The following is a 19,837-nucleotide window of genomic DNA, read 5'->3' on the forward strand; positions in this document are numbered from 1 at the left end:
TTAGCAGAGACGGGGTTTCACCGTGTTAGTCAGGATGCTCTCGATCTCCTGACCTCGTGATCCGCCCGCCTCGGCCTCCCAAAGTGCTGGGATTACAGGCGTGAGCCACCGCGCCCAGCCTGTGAATAAATTTTAAACAAAGCAGTTAATCTGGATTCAGGTGGTCCTCAAGCCACAGTTTCAGAAAAACAGTCTCTTACCTCTCAGATGGTATCTAAAAAGAGTTTTCTCTCACTCCGAGGAAAACGGATATAATAGTTCATGAAATTTACATAACCTTCTTCTGGGCCAGGCAAATATCCTCGAATAAGTATTTCTTCTTTAGCGTAGTAAGTATGGCTGAGCGCAAGAGTAAGAATGACGGAGCACATATCTCAAAGAGATCGCATGTGGCACTCGCGGTAAAAACAGCCCCATCTTCACTTTATCCCTCTGTCTCGCGGAGGTGTGCAGGCGTGGCCCCCAAGCCCATTCCAGACGACACGTTTCCTTAGGTCTGCACAACATTATGGGAAATGTACTTGTCAACATTTAAAGGTGCAGAGACTGCATGTAAAACCTGGACTGCCAGCTTCTGCGGAAAGATGAGAGAAGTCTGGCCACCCTGGCGCCTGCTCCAGCCCGGAATCGTCTGCTCTCTATCTCCCTCCGTTCACTGAATTGCAGACCTCTCGTGGCCAGACGTCCCCTCGGAACAAAACAACACATACTCCACTCAGGCTAAGGGCTCTGCTGTCGGGATGGGAAGGTCACACCAGACTCTCTCCTTCCCCTCCTGGAAGACCCCGAATCCCGAGAGGAGGGTCGGAGGTGACGCGCAGGTCGACCCCCAAGAGAATCCACCCATTAGCCTCCGCACAGCCCGCTCCTCTCACCTTCCAAGAAGGGACTCTCCTCCTCCCCTTGAACGGAGCCGACTGGGGTTGGAGAAACCCGCCCCGACGCCCGTAACTCACTGTGGCCAGAGCACCCACGGCCAGCGACGCAGAACACGGGCAACCTAGCTACACAGCGCGCGAAAGGCTGACCTTTCAATTTGCGCGGGTTCCTTGCGGCCCCGCCCAGCGGATGTGACGTCAACGCGTACCCCGCAACCCGGCTCCGCCTCCTGCGGCTTCCAACACATAGGGTCTCGACCTGAGCCCTCCGTCTCGCTGGGCAGACAGCGGCCCACTGCCCTACGACTTCAGCCTCTGCTGCCGGCCCGAACCCCAGCGGCTTCTTGAGGGACCGCGTGACACTGGCGCTGCTGGCCGATGGTGAGCAACGCCCCGGAAGTTGGGAGTGTTTACGCCCGTTGGGGCTGCTGGGCGTTGTAGTTCTCTCCTGGGTACAGCCCCAGTTCGGGAGGCTGACGTTGAAAGAGCGCCGTCGCGCGTTTGTGTTGAGGTTTTTCAAACCTGGAAAAGTTGCTCAGTCCCCCTTGGCGTCATGAGTCCCATCCTAATTCCTTCATTCTCTTTAAAACGCCCGGTCGCCTCTGTACAAATCGAAATTGAATTCAGTTCACGCTGGGCTCTTTTCCCCATTGCAGTAGTAGTAGTGATTACAATCTGCCCCTACCATTTTAGCTAGAACACAGCTTCGTTTTTTTTTGACATAAGTCGGGGGAAAATTAACTATATAACAAGACCTTGAAAATGGGCCTTAGAGACAAAGACTTTAAAGGCATTTTGGACTTTCATGGTCACTTGTGGCTAGGTTTCCAGTCCTCATAATACCCCAGACCTCGTCGCTGCCCTCTTAGGAATATTGTGATTTTAAAAATTGGAAGAAACCTGAGGCCAGACCACAAAGTAATGTTCTGGGCTCAGAGATCAATAGGAGTGATAATTCAGACTCAATTCAAGGAATTGAAGGGGAAGAAGTGAGCACATTATTAAAAATGCTCCCCATTTGATTACCTTCTTTACATCTTTCTCCCTTCTTTTAAAGTCTTTTCATGATCAGTGTAACATCTGTCATGCCAATTTTTAAGGCATCTCTGATGCCTTAAATTTGTTATTAAAATTGTTGAAAAGGTGCCACGTTTGGGGAATGTGTTTGGAAGAGTCGCGTTGCCTCCTCCCTGGTTCTGGTCTTTAGAGCTGGGACTAGGAGAGATGAGAAAAGTTATCTTCCCTCCCTCTTCCAAAGGCTGTGGTAGACCTCACCCTAAACTAGCTTGGAGTGGACTCTTGGGGAAAGTGGGGGACAGTTTCAAACTGCAGTGGATTAAAGAGGAACTTCGATGTGGGCAGCGTGTGTTTGTAGAAAAGCCTTCTTATAATCACTGGACTATCCAGCTGTAGTAACTGCTTCGGTATCTAGAATCCAGCCATGAATATGTCACACATAGGGGTCTTAGGAAGGAACCCCAAAATCAAAAAGGTGTCCATTCCAGTGTCACTGAATCTGTCATAAAACTAACATGAGAGTTTGCTGCACTGTGAATAGCTCTTGTATTTACTATGAATTTGACTCCCAAGGTTTCAAACTGGATTCTTGGCTGCGGTGTTCAAAGACTAAAATTGAAAAAGAAACACTAGTTACAATACATTTCACTAACAGAATATTTTCACTCTTTGGGAGGACAAAACCATTTAGTAAATTACTAAATTTGCATAGTAAATTACTGCATCACTGTGTGCAGTAATTTACTACTGCCTTAAGTGTGCCTGTCAGTTCCAGGTGGTATGGGGGACATAAAGAGATGACTTGTGTCTTTTTTGTTGTTGTTGTTGTTGTTTTTGAGACGGAGTCTCGCTCTGTCGCCCAGGCTGGAGTACAGTGGCCGGATCTCAGCTCACTGCAAGCTCCGCCTCCCGGGTTTACGCCATTCTCCTGCCTCAGCCTCCCGAGTAGCTGGGACTACAGGCGCCCGCCACCTCGCCCGGCTAGTTTTTTGTAATTTTTAGTAGAGACGGGGTTTCACCGTGTTAGCCAGGATGGTCTCGATCTCCTGACCTCGTGATCCTCCCGTCTCGGCCTCCCAAAGTGCTGTGATTACAGGCTTGAGCCACCGCGCCCGGCCGACTTGTGTCTTCAAGGAACTTACGATCTAGTTCTGTAGACAAAACACATGTTTATCAGACAGTGAAGTCACAAATCATGATGACATGTTATTAAATGCTGAAATAAATGGTGTATCCCATACGTTTCCAGCTTAAGACTCAGTTCCAATGTTACCAGTTTCCAGATGTCTTCCCTAAGTTGGATATTTGTTTGATAGGCACACGCATTCTGTGATGACTCTTTTGCCCTGAGGATTCTCATACTCTCACTGTGTTTGAATTGCCTTTGTCCTTCAATAGCCTGAAAACCTTTTGAGGTAAGGTTGCCAGATTTAGCAAATAATAATGCAGGACACCCAGAAATTTGAATTTCAGATGAACAACAGATAAATATTTAGTATATCTAATGCAATATTTGAGACATATACTAAAAGAAGTCCTCGTTTATCTGAAACTTAAATTTATCTGGGCATTCTGTAATTTTATCTGGCATCCTTACTTCGAGGGCAGGGATTATGTCTATGAATTTTCACATCCCTGTAGCATTAGTGTTGATTTTAAACATTTCAGATGTATGGAGTAATACATGAATGTCCTAGGTATGGCGCTATTATTATGGGTTTTCTGGGCTGCTCTTACTTTTTTTTTTTTTAATGTCAATTAGCATTTCCTTTATTGTGAGTTATTCTGTTAATTATGGGCCTCATATATTTTTTTCTTTTTATTATTATCATTATACTTTAAGTTCTAGGGTACATGTGCACAGCGTACAGATTTGTTACATATGCATACATGTGCCATGTTGGTGTGCTGCACCCATTAGCTCGTCATTTACATTAGGCATATCTCCTAATGCTATCCCTCCCCCACCACCGCCCCACAATAGGCCCCGGTGTGTGATGTTCCCCTTCCTGTGTCCAAGTGATCTCATTGTTCAATTCCCACCTATGAGTGAGAACATGTGGTGTTTGGTTTTCTGTTCTTGCAATAGTTTGCTGAGAATGATGGTTTCCAGCTGCATCCTCGTCCCTACAAAGGACACGAGCTCATCCTTTTTTTTATGGCTGCATAGTATTCCATGGTGTATATGTGCAACATTTTCTTAATCCAGTCTGTCACTGATGGACATTTGGGTTGATTCCAAGTCTTTGCTATTGTGAATAGTGCTGCAATAAACATACGTGTGCGTGTGTCATTATAGCAGCATGATTTATAATCCTTTGGAAATATACCCAGTAATGGGATGGCTGTGTCAAATGATATTTCTAGTTCTAGATCCTTGAGGAATCGCCACACTGTCTTCCACAATGGTTGAACTAATTTACAGTCCTACCAACAGTGTAAAAGTGTTCCTATTTCTCCACATCCTCCCCAGCACCTGTTGTTTCTTGACTTTTTAATGATTGCCATTCTAACTGGTGCTAGATGATATCTCATTGTGGTTTTGATTTGCATTTCTCTGATGGCGAGTGATGAAGAGCATTTTTTCATGTGTCTGTTGGCTGTATGAATGTCTTCTTTTGAGAAGTGTCTGTTCATATCCTTTGCCCACTTTTTGATGGGGTTGTTTGTTTTTTTCTTGTAAATTTGTTTGAGTTGTTTGTAAGTTCTGGATATTAGCCCTTTGTCAGATGAGTAGATTGCAAAAATTTTCTCCCATTCTGTAGGTTGCCTATTCACTCTGATGATAGTTTCTTTTGCTGTGCAGAAGCTCTTTAGTTTAATTAGATCCCATTTGTCAATTTTGCTGTTCTTTTCTTTATTTTTTTATTTTTTTTTTTAGACAGAGTTTTGCTCTTGTTGCCCAGGCTGGAGTACAATGGTGTGATCTCAGCTCACTGCAACCTCTGCCTCCTGGGTTCAAGTGATTCTCCTGCCTCAGTCTTCTGAGTAGCTGGGATTACCGGCATGCACCACTACGCCCAGCTAAAATTTTGTATTTTAAGTAGAGACGGGGTTTCTCTATGTTGGTCAGGCTAGTCTCAAACTCCTGACCTCAGATGATCCGCCCGCCTCGTCCTCCCAGAGTGCTGGGATTACAAGTGTGAGCCACCGCGCCCCGCCAGCTCTTATCTTTAAATACTGTATCTTGTTGAAATATCAGGTTGCCTGATTTTTAATTTCAAAAATGTTGTCTCCATTGTTATAGGTCAGTGTTTTCTAAAGTATGGAACATAGACAATGAGTTGGGGCCTAGTGACAGTTGCAGGTGCTCTCTGGATGGCCTCCTGCCTTTGCCTGATTTCAGGCAGGGTTGCTAGAAGCACAGCTGAGGAGCACCTTCCCCACCACAGACACACACACACACACACACACACACACACACACACGCATACACCAGTTATTTCTAAGAACAGACACAGGAGTGGGGGTTCTTTTTAGTCAGCAGCATGAGGAGGCTTTTTCTAAAGCTCAACTTCCTTCCAAATCAGAGACATGGGAACAGGGGACAACCGCAAGTGCTGGGCAAGTCAGCATCCTCTTGTCACCTCGTGTGTGACTAGGTTTTTCTTTTGCTCCTCTGTTGAAATGAATATGGATAAGTGTTCAAAACGGTATGTATGCAGTGCAAAGGTTAAGATGATGAAGGAATTGTGCACAGTGCTGGTGACTATTACATAAACACGGAACAGAATATCCTTTTTTTTCTGACTGATCATCAACAGCTCTGTTTTTCTGTTTAAGTAACTTATTTTTAGGCACTCATTTTTGTAGCTCAGTTTGATTGATTTTGATTTGCATTCAATTATGTTTTTTTTTAATTATTTCAGTCGAATGACTCTTGTGTGCATTGTATTTTTACAGTTATTTCTATTATGGCAGGTGACACAATGTTAACATGAAATTTGCTTTTTAAGTAAATTTAAGTTGAAAACCTTTAAGTAAACAATGGAACAGGTGTTTTGCAACAGTGGTAAATATGAGTAAGCGAACCTTCCGAAACAGTCATTTATCCCATCTTTAAAATAGTCCTTCAGCTTTCACCTCATTTCTCTGCTCCCATTACAGTAAAACTTTTTGAAAAAAATGCCTGTACTTGCTATCTCAAATTCCTCCATTTACTATTATAAATAGTAATATTATATTACTATTACATTAGATTATATATGTAAAACATACATACGGAAAGCATAACTCCTAAGAAAATTATCACAAAATGAACATGTATTACCTCCACTCGGTCCCTCCCAGAAGACACTTTGTAGCTCATTTCTAATCACATATCTCTGTCCTAACTACTAATCTGCCTTATTAATGCAAGTGTTGCCTTGTTTGTGAAATTTATGTAAAAGAAATGATGCAGTTTTTATCCTTTAGCATTTGGCCTCTTTTACTCAACATCATGTTTGTGAGATTCATCTGTATTATCGAGAGCACCTATAGTTTGTTTTTTGTTTGCGTTTCAATGTGGAATTCCATTATATAAGTACATTATAATTTATTCATTCTACTATTGATAGATATCTGAGTAGTTCCAAGATTCTGTCTGTTACTACTGCTTCTATGAACATTCTTGTAACTTCATGTGCATGTGACTTCCACTCCCACTCTTCTTGCTCTCGACCACTCTAGCCATCCAGCCTCTGTGCCGTTCTTGAATATGCCAGGTACACTCCCCCCGCTAGGGCTTTGCATATGCTGTTCCTTCTTCCTAGGATGCTCTTCCAACAGATAGCCCCATAGCTTGGTCTTTTACTTCTCTCAGTCATACAGATAGGTTTCTTCTCCGTGAGATATTCTCCAATTATGCTATTTAGAATTGCAATTCCTATCTCTACTTTAGGATACCTAATTTTCCTTTCCTTGATTTATTTTTCTCCATGATACGTACCATAATTGGACAAATTACATATTCTAGTTATCTGTTTATGGAACATCTCTCACCTCACTATAATGAAAGCTCTATGAGGGCAGGAATTTTTGCCTATCTTCTGTAACATTGTCTGGCACATAGTAAACTCCAGTAAACTCTGGTTGAATCGACAAATGAATACGGAAATTTGCTAACAGCCTGGATCTTAGACACTGATGTTTTTAGAACTTAGACGTTTGGGCAATATAGCTATTTTCAAAGCTGTTTTACAGTGAAATTAAACAACTCCAAAGTTATCAGGATGAGTATTATTGGAATAATCTAGGACAGAGAATGCAGAAGGAATAAATGCTGTCCTCATTCCCTACTGCAGAGGGAAAATGATTTTAAATAACCTCTGTTTTTGTCCTTCACCAAAAAAAAAAAAAACTACAAAAAGTGTTTATGCAGAATGACAATTCTAAAAATATTATCTCTGGCTCCAAAAATATGCATTTGAGGGAAACTGGCGTAGGTCTTTGGCAAAGCTCTCTTGGAGGTGATTGATATATTAGCATTGACATTACATATCTGTCTAAATAATAAGTGTTACCGTTAGAGTCTTGAATTATAATATTTAGAGAACAGTTAGTATTTTTCAGGTTAGTTGTATATGTTTACATCCTTAATTTATTTACCACTCATAACAATAGTGTGAGGATGGCACGTTTGTTATCCCCATTTTACAAGTGAGACAAGCGAAGTACAAAGGATCTGAACCTTATGTAGTTTGGCTGTAGAATCTGTGCTTTTAACTTACTTTTGGGTGGCTAGCATACGTATTTATCTGTGGAGAGAGAGATATTATGTTAACATTCTCAAAGTTACCAGTTGACTAAATCCCCTTTGGGTGATTTGGGAAAAAGAGAGAAAAGGAACAACTTTTTTTAGAATCTACTGTGTTTTGCATGCGCTACCTTGTATAATCCTCGTCATAGCTCTGGAAGATAACTATTGCTACCCTCATTTACAGAAGAAAAAAATGGAAGCAGAGAGAAGCAGGTAATAGTGTCATAGACCTAAAGCTTTTATGTGATGTGATTCAAATGGGATTCAAGCTGGTGTCTGTCTGACTCCAAATGGCTGTATTCCTCACTGTGACACATAGTGGGAAGAATGTACCCAGTGAATAGCAAAGATCCAGAGAAGGGAGGAATACATAGTTCCCGCTGGTAGCAGGCTGTCATGGAGTTGTGGAATCAAAAAGACAATAGTCACAATCCTAACTGAGAATGTTTGGATCCAACAATACATTTTTCTGACCTTGGTCTTCAAAGCTACTCCCAGATGAGCTCAAGGTGAATGAGCGGGAGAGGGCCTCTGCAATCACAGCCAGGCTAATTCTTCATTCTTGTATGAGATCTTCAATAAATCATACATCCTGGGCCCAGTGGTTCAGACTGAGGAAGCTTCTCTTCTTACTGTTGGTGCCACACTTGCCTATCACGATTTTCAGTGTTACCACAACTTTCTCATGGCCCAAGTGAATTCGTTTATCTCTATGCTTCAACTTTTTGCTTTTGTTTTTAAAAAAATTAAAAATACAAAACGTGCAGAGAATGCTATCTACTTTCTTGGTGAACTTGGGACTTAGTCATAGGTGTGAAATGGATATTGCTCTTTTGACTTTAATGACAAAGTGTGACTTGCAAAGGGATATCAGAATAACAGTTCCAAAGTGGTAAGCTGCTGAAGGACACCCACTCACTAGGTAGCAAAAAGGGACATTTCTATTGAAAACGCAGTGAAATATAATCTGGAACAATGAAACAGACATCAATACATCAACACAGTGAGAAAAACAACCAGCAACAGAATGCTTAGTGAGGAGAAATACAAGATGGAGAGGCTCAGCTAAACAAAGGCATCACATTGATTATAAAGCTAAGAGTGGTCCTTGTGTGGTAAGTGCCAGATTCTGCATGAAGCAGCTGGTCTCAGAATCAAAGAGTAATGAATTTCTGTCCACTTACTGGTGTTTCAGCCTCCGGGGGACTTACTCAGCCAGCAGTTCTATTTTCAGAAGCAGAGGAAAAACACATGCTTTAATTCCATAATTTAAAATCTAATAAGTATTTTTAACAAACATCTGTGGCCAGTTTTTCCATTGTTCTTTTGTATCTCTATATATACATCTATCAGTATATCTCCATAGCTAGCTTACATTATCCCTTATATACCAGCTCAGTTAAGAGCTTAATCTCTAGCCTACCTTGCTTGAATTCAAATCTGGGCTGTGTAATGTATTAGCTGTTAATTTGCTGACTTTAGAAAACGTTCCCCATCTCGGCCGGGCGCGGTGGCTCAAGCCTGTAATCCCAGCACTTTGGGAGGCCGAGACGGGCGGATCACGAGGTCAGGAGATTGAGACCATCCTGGCTAACACGGTGAAACCCCGTCTCTACTAAAAAAAATACAAAAAGCTAGCCAGGCGAGGTGGCGGGCGTCTGTAGTCCCAGCTACTCGGGAGGCTGAGGCAGGAGAATGGCGTAAACCCGGGAGGCGGAGCGTGCAGTGAGCTGAGATCCGGCCACTGCACTCCAGCCCGGGCGACAGAGTGAGACTCCGTCTCAAAAAAAAAAAAAAAAAAAGAAAACGTTCCCCATCTCTTCATTTGATTGCGGTGACCTCGGAGCATAATGCAACCTCTGAAACAACTTAAACCAAGACCGCACTAATCTAAATGAGCCATTGCACATTGACCCAATAATTTGATCAACAGAATAAAACGAAAATAAATAAGTTATTTTCCATTTTCCTTATTTGAAAACTGGGAGGAACAATAGACCTAATTGAACTGCTTCATAAGATCGTGAAGATTAAATGAGATAATCTATTTGAATTGTATAGAGTCTAGTGTCTGGGTTGTGACACTCAATAGTGAAGTGAGAAAAAAACTCCAAAACGTAGTCATGGACAGCGATGTATAGTTTGTCAAGAGCTTTCACATGCATTTTCATTTGGTCGTCAGAAGATGAGGCCTGGATCATTCGGTGGCTCACCTAATATCACAGAACAAGTGGTAGAGTCACAGAACAAGTGGTAGAGTCAGAATCTTTTATCTAAAGGAGATATTTTCATCCTTAGATTAATGTCCTCTTCACAATCTCATACTACTTTCCTTTAAAATGAAATTGCTGTTCTTTTTTGTAAGTGATTTGGCCAACTTCATTTGTAATGGAAGAATCAAAATTAGAGCCCGGGTCTCGTCCTGCAGTATCTCGTCCTGAACCTCTGGTCTCCCTCAGGAATGACTCAGAGGGAACGGAACTGATTAAATTAAAATTTTGCTCATGCATGTTATCATTCATTTCTGAAAACTTGCTGGGATTTTAAAGAACTTTTAGTTACCTAAGGGAAGGAAATTAAATTTTACTGAGCAGAAGTCTTGGTGGCAAATGACAGAAACCCACCTCAACTTGGTTTTTGTTTTTTTTTTTTTGAGACGGAGTCTCGCTCTGTCACCCAGGCTGGAGTGCAGTGGCGCGATCTCGGCTCACTGCAAGCTCCGCCTCCCAGGTTCATGCCATTCTCCCGCCCCAGCCTCCGAGTAGCTGGGACTACAGGTGCCCGCCACCACGCCCGGCTAATTTTTTTGTATTTTTAATAGAGACGGGGTTTCACCGTGTTAGCCAGGATGGTCTCGATCTCCTGACCTCGTGATCCGCCCGTCTCGGCCTCCCAAAGTGCTGGGATTACAGGCTTGAGCCACCGCGCCCGGCCTCAACTTGGTTTTTGTATAAAGGGAATGCATTCCCTCTGTGATAGGTTATATAACAAACCCAGTACCTCAGAATGTGACCTGTTTTGGAGATAGGGTCTTTGCAGAGGTAATCAAGTTAAAATAAGGTCGTTATTGGAGGGTTGGGGGTGGGGAGCTAATCCAATCTGACTGATGTTTCTATGAGAAGGAAAAATTTGGGCAAAGATACACATGGAGGGAAGCTGTGAGATAACATAGGGAGAAGACAACCATTTAGAAGCCAGGGAGAGAAGCCTTTCCTCACAGCCCGCAGGAGAAACAAACCCTGCACCTTGATCTGGGACTTCTGGCCTCCAGAACTATGAAGCAATACATTCTTATTGGTTAAGCCACTCAGTTTGTGGTTGTTAGCAGCCCTAGCAAACAAATACACTCTCTTGTTCCTGAAAAGTTCAGGAATAACTCAAGAATTTCGGCTCAGATGCACTTGAGGGATCAAACGATTATTATTAGAACTGGCGACTCTTCATCTCTTTTTCTTCTGTGCTGCTTTTGCCATATCTCATCAGTTTAAAAATGCATGTTTTCCTTTTCTTTTTCACATGTCTGAAATCAAAATGCAATGTACAATTTCTTCTTACATTTCTTTATTGTTAGTAGTGTAGAAAATAATGGTTTATCTTGTAATTAACAGCATCTTAGGAAACCTTAGAGTGTTCACAGGCAGGCTATTTATGTGGGCAAATTTGCAGCTCAAAGCTTAATATCTAAGTTACTCAGTTACTCCAGAGAACCTTTTCCCAGTTGTTTCAGCAGAAAGCCCTGAGCTAATGTTCACTGGCCATAATTGACCTGGCTTTGCACATACTCAACCCTGGAAAGCAGGGTTGGGGAAGGGGCAGGTAGACTTCAGCACACTGAAACCACATGGCCTAAGAATAGTAAAAAGGGGATTTCCCAAAAGAAAACAAAGTGTTTTTACCAGGAGAGGAAGGGCTGAATGCCCAGAAGACCTGTGTCACCACAAGTACCTGCTTGTGCCAAGGGCTGCCACAGGGCTCTTGCTTGATTCTCATTACAACTCTGTGAAGCAGGAGGTATTGTCAGATCCACTTGATTCATCAGGAAACTGAGGCTGGAAGAGCCACAGACCTGTAGGCAGAGCTGAATATTGCCAAATGGTTACAGAGTGCTTGCGATGTGCAAGACGCCCCCTGAGGTCTACAAATACAAGGATGAATATTGTCCTTGTGCCTGAGGAGCTCAGCTTAGAGGGGAGATAGACCCAAAGCACCAAACGGCTTACTATAAAATAAAAGGGTACCACAACAGAAATGGGAACGTAGTACGATGAAAACGATTAAGTCTGCTTCGGCAGGAAGGGAGACCCAGCATGGAAGCAGGCGTTGGGAAAGGTTTTCTTCACACCCTAAAAACACCTTTCTTACACTTGTGGCAAATTCCAACATCAGAGCACTGGGAAACCGTGATCTTGTTAAACCTTGCAAAGGGCCCGGAACATGGATAGTGTTTATTAGACAGTTACAGAGTGAGTGATTACAAGGATTAAGTAGGTCTTACTCAATGAAGCTAAATGTCACTGGACGTGATCTTGCTTTACAGGTCCTGGGTCTCCAGCTTTGTGGGCAGTCATGATATCTTAGGGTGCCATTTTGCTTCAGATTTGCAAACAGAGGGACTCATAGCTCTAAAGTTCCCACTGTCTTTTCCTCTGAACTTTGAGCAACATTCTTCTGCTTTTTTGAGTGGTTTCATTATGAATCATCTCCCTATATTAATAAAAATTTGTTTTCTAGATATTGGTTTCATGTAACTTAAAAAAAATCTTACCAGGTTGTGATAGAGCTCACTTTTACTCTGCTTTATTTGTTTTCATAAACTAAAAAATATATGATTTTATAAAATATGTAGGTTTTCATACATCTTTGTGTCTCAGTCTATAAGAAAGTGATATGTATTTTTAATTTCTATTCTATCGATTTTTTTTCTTTTTTAAAATGAAACTAGAAGTAAATCTCATTTATTCTACTAATTTTTTATGATCAAGTTTTATCACAAGACAAGGATGGGTAGCTGACTTATTCTCACACTGATGCCCTCTGGTCTTCCTTGCTGTGTTCCCTCCCCTAGTTTCTGGAATCTCCCTTTTCCATCTAAGATATACTCAGTGTTTTATATATATATATATGTATAGTCAAAAATTAAAAAGGATGGGGTACTGGCTATGTTGACCAGGTTAGTACCGAACTCCTGGCCTCAAGTGATCCTCCCATCTCGGCCTCCCAAAGTGCTGGGATTACAGACCTGAGCCGCCACGCCTGGCCTCCACTACTGTTTTATGAGTACCTTTATGATGTCCAGTATCCCTGTTGGTAGGACCTTTGTCCACTACTGCTGATAAACCCAATTACTCTTCCAAAATGAAAAATTGAGCTCATTGAGAGTTGTTTAGGAATTGTATTCCTTTTCTACACACACCACCTATAGCTGGTCTCTCTAGGCTGAGATATTTCTGCTCACTGGAGACCAGATCATCAGCTACAGAGGCTTGGGTCAAGAAATGTCTTAGTCACAGTGAACCCACTACATTCCACTGGGTATCTGTCTCCCTTAGGCATGAACTTAGATTTTTCATATCAAAATTCCTGTAAGGCAGTTGAAATTCTGTAAATTCTTTTTGGCAAAAGCATTTCTGGGCTTGCATAGCTCAGTTATAAGTCCCTTAATCTCATTGTCATTTTATCTTTATAAGCCGATCTTCAATAACTCTGCAACTATTATAATGACTTTTTCAAACCTTCAGGTAACCTTCAGGTGTCTGTAACTCATACTGGTGAAATGCCACTATACAGCTTTCTAGAAATGATCAGAACTACCTAGAAATCTTGTTTGGGGTAGAAATTGTAGTTATATATAAAGCACCTTTATTCTTGAAAAGGGCACTGGCTCTATTCATCAGAAAATCCTCAGTTTAGGTGACCTTTTGAGAGTGAACGTGAGCAGAATGCAGACCATCTGTGGCTTAGGTTTTGCTGGTCCGTTGCAGCCTCATTGAAAGATCTGGCTGTTGCAGTGGGAGTCCTCATGGACCATGGGTCCTGCCCACTTTTCTTTTGTCCTGTGTATTTTGTAAAGGGCTGGCTCCTACTGATGCTAGGACTTACTTTGTCACCCTTAGGTAGTATCTGTGCTTAGACTAAATGTCACATCCTTCTTTCTCGAATTACCCACTTATTACAAGTTAAGATGCCTCCATGCCTCCTAAATCAATGTGTATCTTCTAATTATAATAGAAACACATATTTTTAGGTAGTGACTACAGGAAAATACAGAAATATATCGAGAAGAAAACAAAAGTCTCCTGTAATACTACTGTTATATCCAGAAATAACTACTATTAACATCTTCTGTATTCCTGGCATTGTTGTTTTTAATGCCTGTGTGTGTATGCATATTTAAAAAATAAACTTGGCTTTATAATAGATATAACTAAAATGTTGTGTATTTTCTCATATGTCAGTATTTCATGAGTGTTTTCCTGGGCAGTACATTTTCTTTGAACATGTCCTATTATATATTCCTTCATTATGAATGAATCATAATGATTTAACTGTGCCCCTATCATTGGGTGTTTGGCTTGTATTTATCTTTTATTGTTAATGGTGGGCATATTTATATCTTTATTTTCTTATCCAATAATCTACTTAGGATTAATTCCTTGAAGAGGAATTGCAGAGTTAAAAGCTTTCTTTTTATCTTTAATGTTCTTGATACATCCTGACAGATCGCCCTCCAGGAAGGGATTGTCAATTTAAGTACCAGCTCTCATGCCTGCTTCTTTGAAAATTCTCCCCAAAATGAATGATATTTTTACTAATTTTATTTCTCTATATGATGGGTGAAAATGTTGTTCACTCTTCTTTTCCGTTTTATTTCTTTGGATAATAAGAAATTGAACATTGACTTTCATGTGTTTTTTTCTTATTTACATATATTTTGTATGTTAATTCTTTCTATTCTGTTCATTTTTTTTCTATTAGATTCTTAAGGCTTTTCCTTCTTTTCATTTTTGTTAGACCTCAGCTACAGAGGATTGAGTTAAATGATACTCCTCTTTTCATGGAAATTATTAGCATCATTCCCTTTTACCCTGATTCCTGATTCCCATTTTCCTCTCCCCCTGCCCCACAGACACACATATGCAAGCTTCCTACTGTGTTCAATGAATACTCTTTCAGTTATATGAGTTCTTATTAAATGTGTGTTATTGTAAACATGCATTTTCAATTTGTATAAATCAAATGGTACTGTGTATTACATTTAATTCTACTTCTTATTTTCATTTAGTGCTCAATAGCCACATGTAGTTAGTGGCTACTATATTGGACTGTGTAGATTTAGAACATTTTCTTTATTGTAGAAAGCTCCATTGGAGAAAACTATTCTAGATATTAGATGCAGATCAATTACAGACCTTGAGATGTCTTCTCCTGTTCTGTCATGTGTCTGCTAAATTTGCCCATTATTCCTCTATTGTATAGCAATCTCCAAGTTTGAGGTAAATACATTTATTGTTTCCCTTATGATTTGTGCTTTGCAAATTTTGTTTAAGAAGTCTTTTCCAACCCTAGATCACCAGTATATTCTGTTACGTTACCTTCCATTAATTTTTATAGTTTCTTCCCTTTTACATTTAGGTTTTCAATCTGTTGAAGTTCACCTTTGTTTTTTGGTGTTAGGTAGAAATCTAGTTTTATTTTTTCCATACATGAATAAGTTTCACCAACATTGTCCGTTTTAAAATCTATGTCTTTTCTCCATTGATTAGTGGTGCTATTTTTATTATATATAAGTTCCCATGAGTGTATGGATCTGTTTCTGAACTCTCTCTTCTGTTTCATTGGTCTAGTTATTTGTTCTTCACAATTCATACTTTTTATTATTGACATTGTTCTATGTCTTAGTATCTGACAGGACACGTCCTGTTTTTATACTCTTCTTTTTAAAGGGTTGGCCTATTTGTGGACATTTATTCTTCCAGGTAAATTTTAGAATACATTGGCCGGGCGCGGTGGCTCAAGCCTGTAATCCCAGCACTTTGGGAGGCCGAGACGGGCGGATCACGAGGTCAGGAGATCGAGACCATCCTGGCTAACACAGTGAAACCCCGTCTCTACTAAAAACAAAAAACTAGCCGGGCATGGTGGCGGGCGCCTGTAGTCCCAGCTACTCGGGAGGCTGAGGCAGGAGAATGGCGGGAACCCGGGAGGCGGAGCTTGCAGTGAGCTGAGATCCGGCCACTGCACTCCAGCCTGGGCAACAGAGCGAGACTCCGTCTCAAAAAAAAAAAAAAAAAAAAAAATTTTAGAATACATTTATTTTAGTGTATCTAAAAGAAAACTGGAAGTTTGAATGAGATTGAATTCTATTTAGGCGAATTAAGTCTAACTCGAAAAACTTTGACATCTTGGAAAATTAAATCAACCTGTTTTAAACCATATATTTATATACTCATCTGTGTCCTTTATTGGCATTTAGAAGCTTCCCCCACCCCAGAGATATTGTATATTCTGGTTCGGTTAGTCCCCATATATTTTATTGTTTTATTTCTGTAGATTGTATCTCCTTTTATAGTTTTCTAGTTGATTATTGCTGCTACAGAGAAATGCTATGGCTTTTGTAAGTTGGTCTTATAAGTGGAAGCCATGCGAAAGCTTATCCATTCTTATAGTTTGTTGATGTGTAAAAACTCTTAATATATTAAAAGTATTTTGCTATCTGTAGGTCACATTTATTAGAAGTGTTTTCCAGTTTGTTATTTGACTTAGAATTTTATTTATGATGTGTTTTTACACTTCTAAGTTTTAAATTTATCAGGTAGCAACTTCTGTTAATGCTATTTTTTCATTGTATCTATGAATTTGTGCTATTTGGCAAAAGGAAGTATATTTTCCTTTTTTTTCTTCAGTACTAGCAACCTGTTCTATTGTTTCCCCAAAATATAGAGTTCTTCACGGAATGCCCAAGTAGACAAAGTGTGTGTTGCACTTTTGATCCACTAGAGGCCAACACTTGCTTGAAAGAAACTGGCATGCCTTCCTAAATTTCCTATTTTTCTGCTCTCTGAATGGGAAGAAAGTGGCTGAAATAAAGCCTTACAGAAAATAACTAATTTCTATTTAAATTAGATGTCTAGAAATGATATAGAAAGAAGAATCTGCACAAAAATAAAAGGCTATTTTCAAAGACAACACGTTATATAAAGAGAATTCAAAGCTGTTTTTAGTGGGAAAAAAAATGAAAGCAGAAAATCTAAATAAAACAGTTTAAAATATTTTAAAAATTTAACTTAGAAGAAAGAGAAAACTAAAATAGAAATAAAAAAGGTCCAGCTTCTACTCAAAATACACATTTAGTGTCATTAAATAAGAAGTAGGTGACAAGAAGGTGGGCGCAGTGGCTCATGCCTGTAATCCCAACACTTTGGGAGGCCGAGGCAGGTGGATCACGAGATTAAGAGATCGAGACCATCTGGCCAACATGGTGAAACCCTGTCTCTACTAAAAATACAAACACTTAGCCAGGTGTGGTGGCGGGTGCCTGTAGTCCCAGCTACTTGGGAGGCTGAGGCAGGAGAATCACTTGAACCTGGGAGGCGGAGGCTGCAGTGAGCTGAGATTGCATCACTGCACTCCAGCCTGGGTGACAGAGTGAGATTCCATCAAAAAAAAAAAAAAAAAAAGGAGGTGACAAGAAACAGCAAACAATAATGGCTTTTTCTCCCTTTTCCTCTATGCTCTGAAAAACCAGGAGATGGGGCTAACCTGCCTCCCATTCTCTAGGGTTCCTGTACAAATAACTGGGTGGAAAACAATTCCCAAACTGAAAAAAATCCATTGTTTTAATTCCAATGAGGTGATCTATAGGAAATAACCCTGTATAAGAACCAAGCTGGCTTACAAGCAGACATTGAAAAGTGATTCCTCTCTGTGGCTTATTCTTTTTTTTTTTTTTTGAGACAAAAATCATGTTTATCACTCAAAAGCAGATACGTCTGCAGAGGGAGGGATGAAGAGAAGCAGGGAAAGAAGGAAGGAGGGAAAGAGGAAGGGTGGATCAGTACCAAGAATGGAATTCTCTTATCTATGAAAACATAAAGAACTGTGAAAAACAGTTCTTTCCATATAGACAGAGGTGCTTATAATTTAGACCCAGAAAAAAATGATCAAGCTCAAATGATAGCCCACACGCAAAACACTCTAAAAAGCAAGGTACTATTATTATGATTACAAAGGTGCACCTGCCAGCAGGGATCTTGGCTTCTGGGTGCCCTTTCATAAGTAGGGCAGCTACGTCATATCAAATATGAAAGCTGATGCTATAAAAAGAAGTTATTTTTACATCAATCGAAATAAATGCATAAAAGATTTACGTTTGTATTGAAGACAAGGTACAATTTTTAAAAATCAAACGGAAACGCATCTTAGACATGCCAAGTTATATTATAAAGAACTTCCAAATGCATATGTTTTCTGCTGGCTTTTGATTTAATACCTATAAAAACTGAGTACATACAGGAGGAAGGGCACATTTACAAGGATGGACTAAAAAATACCATATGTTATTTCACAAAGAGTATTTAACTTTTAATGAATTAAATTTATGTTCATTTATAAGAAGTATGTGCACAAGATAGAACATGCACATACAACGAAGGGGTTTCATTGGAAAGCACTCTGCTCTCCTAAACCCATTTCCATTCCCTGATCTACCAGTGTCACCATCCACAGTTAACTGTCATTGCCAGTTTCTTGCCATCGGTATGTCTGATTTTTTTTTTTTTACAGAAATGCTAATATGCCATACAAATTGTTCCACATCTTGCCTAAAGATGCCATAACCATCACCAGTAAGCACTTAACATAACATGATTTGCTCTTCAACTCAGGTCAATTAGGTCAGAAGGAGGTATGCTTTATTCTAAGTTACAAAGTATTCCACCAGATGAAGGTATCATAGTTGATTTGTCTAGTCTCCTACTGAAAGACGTTTAGATTATTTTCAGTCCTTGGCTATAAAAAATAATCCAGTGATTTTCTGTATACTTCTATTTTCTTTGTGGAAATATGATTTAGGAATGGAAACCTAGAAGAGAAATTGATGGGTCAAAGGCATGAGCGTTTTTTTTGTTTGTTTTGTTTTTTTTTTGTAGTCAGCTATTTAATTAGGTTCTTAAGGCATTTAGAACGCCAATTTGTGAGGATAAATTCCATTCGTCAGAGCAAACACAGGTCGCAGGTGGCCCTGGAGCTAAGGAATAGCTTTGATTTTTCATAAAATGTGTGAGTCCGCAGCTTTCTGATCGATCTTGCACTGCCCTATAATCTTCTATTTCTTTTTCTGTGTTGAAGATCTCACCTTCCTGGTCTGGGCTTCCGCAGCTTCTTCTTGAAGTAAGCATCAGTAAGATGTTCGGGGACTTTTACATTGCTGATACCAATTTTGGTTGAGGTGGCAATGACAAATTTCTGGTGTTTTCTTCATAGAGGAACTCGATTGAGGGCCAGAGGTCCGGTCACAAGTAACAAGCCACTAGCCAGCTGCTTCAGGAAAACCACCCCCTTGCCCCTGCAGCCTCCAGTGAGGAGGATCAGAATGGTCCTGGGGCAATGCTGGCTCGTAGTTTTCTCACATGCTGCCTGAAGGGTTTGTTGCCGTGGCTCAGCAGCTTTCCAGGCACATCTTTAGTAGGATAATATCTAGGCATTTTGCGAAGTTTAACCACCCGGATACCACCGTTCTTGTCACCACCAACTGGTTTTGTAACAGTTGCAAGAACCTTCTCCTTTTTCTTTTCAACCTTGGATTTAGCGGCTGAGTACTTCCTCTTGTACATGGTCTTTCTGGAATACACGGCAGGTGCAGAATACCTGCCAATTCCTCTGACAAGGACAGGATTGCACTGCAATGGGGCTTCCCCTTCTTAGGCTTTTTAGCCTTGAGGTGACCCTTTTTCACCTCGCCACTAGCATCAGCCTTCTTGGCTTCGGGTTTCTTCTCTTTGGTATCTGGCTTCTCAACTTTTTCACCTGCCATCTTGCAAGATGGGAAAGAGAGTTTTTTTGTTTTTGTTTTTGTTTTCGTGAAACGGAGTTTTACTCTTGTTGCCCAGGCTGGAGTGCAATAGCACGATATTGGCTCACTGCAACCTCTGCCTCCAAGCGATTCTCCTGCCTCAGCCTCCTGAGTAACTGGGATTACAGGTGC

At 40.6% G+C, this 19,837-nt stretch overlaps 1 protein-coding gene across 3 annotated transcripts in view; it reads right to left on the bottom strand.

The window, feature by feature from the left end:
* Nucleotides 1-1,261, bottom strand: part of EXO1 (exonuclease 1) — a 39,029-nt gene extending 37,768 nt beyond the window's left edge. For 2 of the 3 annotated variants that reach the window (XM_033200784.1, XM_033200782.1), the window contains exons 1-2: nt 876-1,049; nt 201-496 (exon numbers count right to left, since the gene is read on the bottom strand). The gene's annotated coding sequence lies outside the window, so the exon portion shown is untranslated. Of the gene's footprint in view, nt 1-200; nt 497-875 lie in introns of all 3 variants that reach the window. The other variant, XM_033200783.1, reaches the window with a different exon arrangement.
* Between the last annotated feature and the right edge of the window lie 18,576 nt (nt 1,262-19,837).

The sequence above is a fragment of the Trachypithecus francoisi genome, unplaced genomic scaffold, assembly GCF_009764315.1.
Source record: "Trachypithecus francoisi isolate TF-2019V2 unplaced genomic scaffold, Tfra_2.0 Lachesis_group5, whole genome shotgun sequence".
NCBI classification, from domain to species: Eukaryota; Metazoa; Chordata; class Mammalia; order Primates; family Cercopithecidae; genus Trachypithecus; species Trachypithecus francoisi.